This window comes from Syngnathus scovelli, unplaced genomic scaffold (assembly GCF_024217435.2).
Source record: "Syngnathus scovelli strain Florida unplaced genomic scaffold, RoL_Ssco_1.2 HiC_scaffold_519, whole genome shotgun sequence".
In the NCBI taxonomy this organism is placed as follows: Eukaryota; Metazoa; Chordata; class Actinopteri; order Syngnathiformes; family Syngnathidae; genus Syngnathus; species Syngnathus scovelli.
Window position 1 is genome coordinate 6691 of NW_026061625.1, and position 11682 is coordinate 18372.

Here is an 11682-nt window from a genome sequence, read left to right on the forward strand (position 1 = left end):
TCTATGTACGTTCTGTATTATATGTAATGTGGACGTATTTCTATGTATGAAATAAAGTCATTCATTCAACTATGTCTGCTACAGGTGGACAAGGTCACGGGTCGTTTCAACGGTCAGTTCAAGACCTATGCCATCTGTGGCGCCATCCGCAGAATGGTGAGTCATCCTGGATTGTGTTCAATGGTTCAAATGCTTGTGGTTTTTTACATGTGCGTGTTCTCTCCTAAATGCAAAACAGGGGGAGTCTGATGATTCCATCCTCAGGCTGGCAAAGAATGATGGTGTTGTTGCCAAGTAAGATGACATTTTTGTCATCAGCACGCATCTTGTGTTATAACGTGCATTTTTCTCTCCATAGGAACATCTGAGTGATATCTTTAAAATAAAATGTAACAAAATCCAAATGCTTTATTGGTCCTGGTTTTTATTTTATTTTAATTTTTTTTAGCGCATAGAGCACATTTGTTTTGTTTGTTTTTTAAAGTCCATTAGATTACAATTACAAAGTGAATAATTATCCCAGTAAAAATACTGAATTTTTGTCCTGTCATCCGTACATACATCATCTACCGATTATCTGGAGGTTGGGCCGTAGAGGCAGCATTTTCAGCAAGAAAGCCCAGACTTCCTTATCTCCAGCCACTTCTTCTAGCTCTTCCCGATGTATCCCAAGGAGTTCCCAGGCCAGCTGGGAGTCGGGAGCTGTGTCCAAATTCACAGGGTGCGTTCTCCGAAGGCCGTTTTTTAGGATGCATGACGTAACTTTCGGCGTGACTCAGCTGCCCAAGTAGTTAAAACGCAGGGATGTTTTTTTCACTTGTTGAATATGAACGTAACAGTTAAAATCCACCTGTTTTTCACCATCTGAACGAGTGGCTATTTTGCTCACCAGTTTTCTAAAGCTGAACTGCGATTGTTTTTGACTTGAGACCTGGCAACTGTGATGTCATTTTTAGTCGGCAGCGAGTGGCAATATGGTTGCCCCCCTGTGATGGATAAGAACGAGTGAATTTTGTTACTTATCTCATTCCAAGGACGCAATATTAATAAGAATGATGTATTTCGGCTCCTGTGGGCATATATAACATATTTTAAAGAAAATGTTGGGTTGAGTTACCCTTTAATAGGAGTGGAGCGCACTCTTGCTCTCTGAACATGCCTACTCACAGAGTAGTGCTACTTTGCTGGAGCACATCCTCGCACTCTGGGCAGTAGTCATGGACACCCTGAACTGGTTGTCACCAAATCGCGGGACACACATAGACGAATAACCATTAACACTCAAACCTACAGACAATTTATAGTCGTCAGTCGGCCTACCATGCACGTCTATTCAACATTGGAGAACATTGGAATACCAGGAGGAAACCCAGGCAGGCATGGGGAGAACATGCGAGCTCCACTCAGAAAGTCCGTAGCCGAAATCGGACCCACAACCTTTGCATTGTAAGGCAAACATGCTAACCAGTGCTCCACCATGCTGCCAAATAAAAAGTTTTACTGGGTTAATTGTAGTACATACTGTTGGGTTGACAACATTTATCTGAAATCAATCTCAGAGGCGGTAGGTCTTTTTGGCTTAGCGTTTTCTTCTGCGCAGAAGGGTGCACCCCAAACACACGCAACAAGTGTGGCTGAGATCCGCGCTCTGCTCGAATTTAGCCGTGCCTTTTATTGAGAGAGAAACAAAGGGGCAAGTGTACATGATCGGGTAGGTTCCCAGGCAGGAAGTACATTCCATAGTTATCTCATTACCACAGAACAAATGGGATACTCTTATGGACGGAGCAGTATGGACGTCTCATGACTATTAGCTTAACAAAGACCTAGTCTTAGTGGCCCTGGGAATACATCCCTGTGCCGTACTCATGACTTCAACTTAAATAAGACCTCTATCTGCTTCACCCATCCCATGACAATCATGATCTGAACATGTCTAGCTAACTATGGGGCTTATTGTATAGCGCGGCTAATGACTCCAGTCATTAGCCGGCCATATGCCCCCAAGTCATTTTCACAAGGCTAGATGGTCACATACTGCGGAGAATCTTGCACACAAAAGTAGATACATAGAATCCAATGATAAAAAAGTATATCATTTCCAACACATACCGTAATTTCCGGTGTACAAGCCGCGACTTTTTTCCAAAATTTTGAACCCTGCGGCTTATAGTCAGGTGCGTCTTATATAAGATTTTTTTCGTGATTTTTGTGATGACTTGATCACTTTTACTCTTAACACTATTATATACAGTAAAAGCTACAAAACAAACTGACAAATAAGTCGTTTTCAAATCAGACGAGTAAAAACTGGTCAAATATTTTTTTAAAAAGATATTAAAAGTGAAGACAATTTGCAATTCTAGTAATGACACATGAATTTGATGCACAATTTGTCTTCGCGGGCCACATAGAATGATGTGGCGGGCCGTATCTGGCCCCCGGGCCTTGAGTTTGACACCTGTGTTCTGAACCCTTTCTCTTACTCTGCCATGTGACTCAGAGATTACACAAAACAGTGGCGCTGTTTGGACCATCTGCATTGTATTAAAACCTAATCAATCAGCATTTAAATTCAATTCTTATGATATTTTGCTCATCAAAAACAAGTTGTAATGAATGTGAACTTTTAATGCATTTTATTCAGAAGGTTACTTTTAACCCTGAGGCTTAAATGGCGGTGCGGCGTACTTATGGAGTTTTACGGCCTCCGGCCTCCAGGGGGCGCTCTAGCAGGAAGCAAGAGCGAGACAGAAGAAGAAGAGATAATGCGCCGAAGAACACTTGCTAGTTTGTGTTTACAACATTCCGCGCATCACGCAGAACGCGATCCAGACGGACATTACTGAAAGGAAGCTTTTATACACAAACCGTCATTATGGGGGACAAAAGAAATGCATATGATGCCGCTTTTAAGCTAAAGGCAGTCGATGTTGATGACATTGTGTTGCGGCACCCTTTTCTTTATTTCGTGGTCCCGTCTACTCTGGAGCTATACGTGTCGCTCGCTAGTTTAATGTAATTTAGCGCTTCGTGCATGAATAAGATTAGCATGAACAGACCCTCATCATGGAAAATGCTAGAAGAAATGGATAAAAACGATGATGAAAGAGATACTGAGAAAGTGTGTGGCGAAGGATAGCTAACGCTATTCCAATCGGAAATTGAGGAGGAAGACTTTGATGGTTTCAGTGCACAGGAGGAAGATGAAGACGATGAAGCTCTTTTTTTTACTTTTACTTTAACCAGCCCTGTGAGTGCTGTGCTATCGTGTTGCTGCTATGTTACCGCCGCGTCTCAGTGACTTTTACCGGTATGTTTGATTTAATCAAACCCCATTAGTGCTGTGTTACTTCCGTGTTGCTGCGGTATTACTGCCGCATCACAGGCAGTGTTTGGAAAGAAATGTTAAGGTATGTTATTAAAACTTTAAAAAAGCTTTCTGTGTCCAGTATTTCTTTGTTAATAACTCGCGTGCACACTTCCGTGTTGCTGCGGTACTACTGCTGCGTCACAGGCAATGTTTAGAAAGACATATTAAAGCATGTTATTCAAACATTTAAACGGCTTTCTGTGTACTGTCTTTCTTTGTAAAAAACTCATGTGCACGTGTGGCTTATAGTCCGGTGCGGCTTATGTAAGAAAAAAACTAAAATATCCCCGAATTTTAGCTGGTGCGGCTTATACACCGGTGTGGTTTATATACCGGAAATTACGGTAATGGCATGTAAAATGCTTAAAGTAGCTTTTTACTCACGCATGCACAATGCAATGAGGCATTATGGGAAGTCCAAGTTTGAGCGTACTCGCAAATACGTTTGAACGTGTTTTAGACAAGTGTTAGGACTAACGACGTGAGAGGTAACAACGTTTATAACGCCATTATACTTTTCCAGTGCCGGATAATCTCAATTAATCTAGTAATTGTTATAACGCCGTTACCGTTTCTAAACATGAAATGTGGCGCGTTACTTATCTGCTTGGGACTCGTCAACACGCAATGTAAAAAGGCTTACGCTTCTCTTCAAATTAACTTTTGATTCTCTACGCCGGTGTTTCCCAACCACTGTGCCGCGGCACACTGGTGTGCCGTGAGAGACGTTCAGCTGTGCCGTGGGATTGTCCAATATTAATTACGGAGCGCATTGTAAACAGGATCGCCAAACCACTCGTCAGTTCGCGCAAGGCCTGGTCAGCCACTTGCTAATCGAGAATCGGAGAATCTTGAGATTTCATATTGTCTCGGTCTGATTGTATTGCATCAGCACATATTCAGTTTATGCTGTGTGCTTTTGCTGACAGTGACAGACAACTATGACGGTTGTGGTGCGTTTGTGGTCCAATGGAAATCAGAGCACACAGTTCATCCGGAGAACCTGGATTGGTTATTTTTCACATACATAAAATAAACAGTCAAGTTGAGACACCTCGACTGTGATGATAGCCACTGAGCTGCTGTCAGAACAGCAAGTGACTTTTTTCTTATTGTTGCAATATTTATAGACCTAGTATAAAACGGTAAACAATATCACGTTGATTCTTTTATTTTAATCACAATCACTTCAAATAGTTTATTTCTTACACCGTCTAAAACCTTTTTAAAAAAAACTGTCACTTTTATTTTAAAAAAGGAATACAAGTTAAAGAATACTTAGTATTTATTTCTATTAAGTTATTCGACTCTCCATACATATATAGGATTAGGACTTCACGTCTTTCGTTGTAATATAACTGATTTTAATGTAGGAGCTTAACAGATTTTTGTTGGCGGTGTGCCGCGAGATTTTTTTCCAATGAAAAGGTGTGCCGTGAATGAAAAAAGGTTGGGAAACACTGCTCTACGCCTCATGTCAGCCAAATAGCTTCGGGAATGTGTCGTAACATTATGTGCAATGGAATGCCGAGCCTTTGATTTGGGGAAAACAATGAAATCGAGAAAATGATCATCATCGCCGTCCGTCCTCATCCCTAGCTGTGTAATGCTCCTCTTTATCTATACTGGGATAAAACACAACCGGAGTGGGCTTGCAGATCTTTTGAGTGAGGAACTTGGCATCCTTGGTATGTTTTTACTTTTTGCTTAGTTCGTTTTTCTCCTGTTGGACTGTACGAAGACCCAACATTGTTTACATGACCATCAGTGTTCGCTCTAATTTTTCAAGTGTCTGTGCAAACACAAGCTCCCTGTGCACACTGTGGACCACTGTATGCAACACCAGGTTAAATAAATAAATACAGTCAAACCTCCGTTTTCGAACGTCCCGGTTCTCGAACAAATCGGAATTCGAACAAAAAATTCGAGATTTTTTTTGCTTCGGTTGTCAAACAAAATTCGTAGGTCGAACCTCACGAGATAAGCTGAAAGGACCCGAGAAAACCCGACTGCGCGGCCTGGATGCCGACTGACTCCGTTCGCTATTGTATTTTAGTTACTTTGAGGATTGTATTCACCCCTAATCATGCCTCCAAAGAAAACAAGTGGGAGCAGTAAAGCCATCCTAAAACACAAAGACGCTCTTAAAGCAATGCGACAGTGAGCGCCCGGCGCGCTGCGATTGCGCGATCGGACCAAATTAAGATCCCTGTGCACTGAGGTCCACTTAAATTTTGGAAACTACATCAAATATTTTATAGATTTCAGCGACGGCTCTGTCACAATATTGCGACCAGCGCGATGCAGTTGCGTGGTCGGCGGCGCGCTATGGTTGCGCTGGAGTTGCGCGATCGGACAAAAATGCGCAAATGAAAAAAAATGCTTAAAAAGGGCGGGGTTTTTTTAGTCTTGGAACAGATTAATTTTTTTTCCATTATTTGTAATGGGAAAAATTGATTCGGGATTCGACCGATTCACTTCTCGAACCGCCTTCTGGAACGGATTGTGGTCGAAAACCGAGTTTTGACTGGATTGTCAATGAGAACTTTAACTTGCTCGGGGTCGGGTTTTGTTTTGTGTGACAGTTCGTTCCTTTTCTGTCTGTCTTTTGCGCTCTCTCGCAATAAAGCAATAAAGTAATGTGCCATCTTGAGTCTTTGTACAATTCCAACAGCTTTCAAATGACATTTCTGCTGAATGTGACGCTTGAGGTAGTCCAACTTCCGTTCCTTCCATATTTCTCCCTCCGTAAACTCGCCCGCCACTTTGCCTTCACTGCATGTTTTGCAGAGGAGACCTTTCTCATTCAAAACCTGGTGATCCTGAAAGGGGGATCCTTCCATCTGTGGTCCCTTCTCAAGGTTTCTCATTTTCCCCTGGCAGGGTTTTTTTTTAGTTTTTCCTTGCCCTTTTGGGAGCTTAAGATCAGGGGATGCCTATTGTCATGTAACATGGGGGTAGAGATGGTGCAAATGGTAGAATATGGATTGTTCACAGGAATAAATTGGCAGAGCTGAAATTCCAAATTTGTCCAAAAGATGGCGCCAGACCAAAACGTGAGACCAAAAGAGGAGCCAATAAGCTAAACATGGTAAAATAGAAATAAAAGAGTAGCACGGTGTCAGAGTGTGAGTCACGCATGGAAGCACAAATGTGATTTTTATTTTTTTCATTTTTTTGCTTGGCTAAAAATGTATTCTGTAACCGCTTTAAGCAATATTATTTGTCAATTCGATCAAGAGACCCGTCACTATGAGAATAGGGGCGTGACATAAATTGTTTGGAGAAGCACAAATGTGATTTTTATTTTTTTATTTTTTTTGCTTGGCTAAAAATGTATTCTGTAACTGCTTTAAGCAATATTATTTGTCAATTCGATCAAGAAACCCGTCACTATGAGAATAGTGGCGTGACATAAATTGTTTAGAAAAGTAGGTCAAGGGTTTGGATTTTTATTTCACAGTTAATTGAAGCGTAACTTTAAAAAGTTATTTTCATGTAACAGAAAGAGAAGAAAAGGGGAAGTGAAAGGTTTTACCACTAGCTGTGCATTTGGTGGAAAGTACTGCGTGGTCAGGGCGGAAACAGCTGCTGAAGGCCACAGATAACCAAGCGTGGGGAAACTGGCCAGTTCCCTCGATGGGCGTGGGAAAACTGGCCAGTTCCCTCTATAGGCGTGAGAAAGCTGGCCAGTCCCTTCTATAGGCGTGGGAAAACTGGGCAGTCTTACCCTATAGGGAAAGTACAGGAGAAAAGAAAGGGGAGGGGGGGACGGAGAGGTCTATAAAAGGTCCTGCAGGAGCAGCTTCAGGGCTTTTTCCCCCAAAAGAGCGCTCATACGTGAAGAGGCCCGGAGGAGTTTCAAGATTTTTTTTCCAAAGTCCCAAAGATCTTTGTGTGAGACGCAGGATCGCTGGACTGAAATTAACTTGGATTTACTCACAAAAATTGGACTGGACAACTTTATATGAGAATTAGGTGAGGATGACCGGTTTTATGTATTTTAGCGAGAGGGGGGAATAGTCATCGGGCCGCCGGCTTCCTCGTGGCCAGCCTGTTTCTCTAATTTGGATTTTAGAAGCAAGATCGAACTGATCACTCGACTTTGCTTCCACCAAAAATAGCACGCAGCTGGTATTTACCTCTTCCCTTTTTTATGAGCTGTGTTTTGCAATCGAATTGTTCTGGGATTGAATGATTTTATTAACACGGGTATCAGTGAGTGAAATTGTTAAGTTTCTGGAGTAATTGAGATTTGTAATTCTACTCCATGTTTCTACAATAAATGTGTTTTGTATATTACTTACTTCGTTGTGCGCGGATTTGTACTGAATATGCAACCGAAGGCTCAGGCCCGCTTCCGCTTTTTGACGGGCCGTGGAAAAATTAACTCCGAGGAAGTTGGAGAATTAAATAACTTTCGTAAATATTTAAGGGAGGAGTGGATTTCGTTAAAAGTGAATTGTTGGAAATTTACTTCTTCTAAATAAAATAACGACGACGGTTAAAATAAATCATTGGAGTTGGAGGAGGATAAAAGTATTTCGATTGTCCGTCGGGCGCGGCCCAGTTCCTAAATTTGTCGGACCGCGTCAAAAAGTTAAACGGGACACGATCAAAAAATAGACTTGCCTTCTAAAGTAATTATTGGGCAAATCTAAATAGAGCACGACATTTTTATCCGGTTTAAGAAAGTTGTTATTCTTTTTAAAGCAATTAAGAGGGGTGAAGAACTCCGACGGTTAAGTGCTAGATCTACGTGTACAAAGTTAGAATTAATCATATAAAGTGCATTAATTTTCTTCTTAAATGCTATTATTGTCACACTTTTAGTAATTCGATTCTCTTTCGAATAAAAAAGTTGGTCGGCTCGCTGCATGAGCGACCAAGTGGAACGGACCCATATCAACATTTACTTCGGCAAAACTAGTGCTTGGGTGCGCTATACAAACGAATCCCTGAGGTCTTAACAAAGACATCTAAAAAATATCCGTAACGAATAAGAACTTCAAACATTAGCGGGGAGCCATCAATACGATGCGGTCACTTCGAAGTCCTGCCTCGAATTGAGTTACTCGGCACGAGCTTCGGGTGACTTGAGAGGGATTGGCGTCGTACAGAAATTAGATTGATTCCGGTGGAGTTAATTTAACTCGGGTGGTTAGATTACGGACGGATCTCCGAACCCGGCTAAAACAAACCCGTTACCGGGAAGCCGGGGGCACCTTAATCCAAGAGGTGCGTTTGACACTATTCATGTCTGTACTCCCAAAAATGCGACTTGTACTCCGGTGCGACATGTTTTTGCTTCTTCTTTATTATGCATTTTTACAGCTGTACTCCAGAGCGACTTGTAGTCTGGAAAATACGGTAATATTGCGGCACACACTAGGCTTGTGACAAGAACCAATAACGTGTTAATAAATAAACGTGTTATTTATTTTATACTTACTTGAATAACTGTTAGTATCAGGGATGAGAACGGAAAATGTGAAAAAACACTGAAAAGTAGCCAGTGTCTGGGGGCCGTATGCCCCCATTAGGGGGCCGCAGGGGGCCAGGGGCAGCGCCCCGGAGGGGGCCCAGGGGGGCAAAGCTCCTGGATTTTGGCAGTATAGCAACCCCAAAACCATTAATTTTATCACTCAATTTCAACAGTTTTGTTAAAAAAATATTCCTGCTTGGTTGGCTACCAATGTGAATATAATACATCAAAATGGCACAATCAATTCTGGAGTTTTTCCTTTTAATGAAAACTGTTCATTTTTTGCATCATACATCGACAACCACATAGCTTATCAAACGGGGATGAGAATGCCAAATGTGAAAAAACACTGAAAAGTAGCCGGTCTGGGGCGGGCCGATGATATGTATATTCCTAGATCTATCTAACTAAATAACTCGTCTACAAGAGATGAAAACCCAATCGCAAGTTCACATTGAGGCGGTGTAAAAACACTTAGTTCTCCGCGTAAGTTAACAAATAGAAATGATGTGACGAAAGTAGCGCCAAAATGCTGCTAAAAATAAGGCGGATGTTGTTGCATACTGCTGCCAGTCAGTTAGGTTTAGAGAGGAAAGCCGATTTCCGTAAGATGCCGTCGCGGCAGGCGGGCGAATGCTCGCGAGTCGCCGAGGCTAACGTTGCCTGGCCGCATCTAATCCGCCCCCATATATAAACAACATTTTCCCAATGGATTTCACGATTCACTTAAACGATTACTTACTTTCGACGGAAAAAAACACGGAAATCTGCGGATCCGCGGAAAATTCTCATCCCTGTAATATGTTACGGCAGGCTTGTTCTCAGCTCCTCATTTGTATTTATGTAACGTTAGCATAGCGTGTATTATTTAGCCTGTCTGTTCTTGGTGTTGAATTTTGTCCAATAAAGTTACCCCAAAAATTTGACTTGTACTCCGGTGCAACACTTTATTTTCCCTTCTACTTTATTATGCATTTTACAGCCGGTGCAACTTGTACTCCAGACCGACTTGTAGTATGGAAAATATGGTAATATTGCGGCACACATTAGGCTTGTCACAAGAACCAATACTTCCGGTACCAATTTGGTACCAACATTCAAAAACTACGTCGATACCTGCTTTTTGTGGTACCGTCAGAACTGAATATTTAACTTTTCACTCTGCAAGTTGTGGATTCTTGCCGGAACTGAAAAGGACAGTATACGCACGCGAGCAGCAGTCAGCGGCGCTGAAAAGAAGAAAACCTTCGGTCTTTCATAATAATGGCTTCAGCAAGTGGCAGTGGAAGTCCAACATGGCGGGTCGTTGAGAAGCCAGGTCGCTCAAAGAGTCGTGTGTGGAAATTTTTTTCATTCAAGGGGGATGCAACCGGAGCAATTATAGATTCGTCCGTTTACTATCACTGTTGTGCCATGTTACGTTATAAATACGTTAACCCAAATATGCCTAAATGCCGTCATTTTGGCATGAGTCAGCTGGGGTGATTTGGTTGCCAAATGTTAGAGATTTGCTCACTCCAACTTATTTTGCAAGAACTGTCTCCCGCCAGGCAAGTTCTTTTAGACACCTGCAGGTGGAGAGTTCACTCGTTGAAGGAATGAAGTCTGTCTCTCCCACCTGCAGGGACATATTTATTAGGAAGAACAGAGTGGGGGTGAGAGTGGGCTGAATAGAAAGCCCTTGTCCTCTAGTCTAAACATCTCAGCGGATGTTTTACGATCTTGTGATAAGGAGGACAAGGTAAGGTATTTATTACCGGTTGCATTCCAACATAATCCTATGATAAAGATAACCTGGAAAACCCTAACACCAAATGTAGTTAATGTCAAACACATAGACAAAGTGCGCATACAAAGGCTCAAATATGCAAAATTACGTTTGGGCACATGTTGAAGGTATGTGCGCAAGTCTTCCTGGCTATAGCAGATGGATTAGTGATTTTAAAAGTAAGTCGATTCTGTTTTTTACCATGATACCAAATTAGTATCGAGAATTGTGGAAAATCACAGGTATTGGTACCGACGACTGAAATTCTGGTATCGTGACAACCCTGGCACACACACATAAATATGTCAACGGGGCAAATTGCTAGTCCGTGGGGGTTGACAGTGTGCCAATTGTGTGAAGCCAGTCTTTCCACCCTGGCCTCCAAATATCTCAACCATTGTCCCCTTCAAGGATTGACGTTCGACAAGCGCATTTTAAGTACCACAACCATTACATTTGCTCACCATTTACGAGGGACGTAGAGGTCCACAAATTCACCAGCGTCATTCTGCATGTTGATTAGCAGGTCGTCTGCAAAGCAAAGCTGCAGAGAATATTTTATGTCAACAATTTCACTACACACTCCAATACTTCCATTCATCCATCCATCTTGATGCACACATTCAAAATAGCCACAGCAGTGTGTTTTAATATAATTGGCTCACATGACCTGGGAGCTATTGAGCAAAAACGCTATTAACAGTATTAATTCATTGAAAATAATTTAAGCATTCATCACATAGAGCCTATTTGGAACTATCATCCTTCACAGTTTGGGGTCAAAAAGTCACATGACCTGGAGCTATTGAGCTAAAGCGCTAACATTTATAGTCATAAATTCACAAAAAATATTTGAAGCATTCGAATGATATTATGAGGTGTATCTCAACCGGCCTATGTGGACTATCATCCTGCACAGTTGGGGGTTAATAGGTCACATGACCTGAGAGCTATTGAGCTACACCGCTAATATTTACAGTCATGAATTCACTCAAAATATTCGTAGCTTTGGAATGAAATTCTAAGAGGTGCATCTCAACCAGACCATGTGGGGCT

At 41.9% G+C, this 11682-nt stretch overlaps 1 long non-coding RNA gene across 1 annotated transcript; it reads left to right on the top strand.

Moving 5' to 3' along the window:
• Positions 1 to 404, top strand: LOC125969862 (uncharacterized). Its single transcript, XR_007481772.2, has 3 exons — positions 1 to 156; positions 239 to 294; positions 359 to 404. It is a non-coding gene; the product is annotated as an uncharacterized lncRNA (long non-coding RNA).
• Positions 405 to 11682: the final 11278 nt, after the last annotated feature.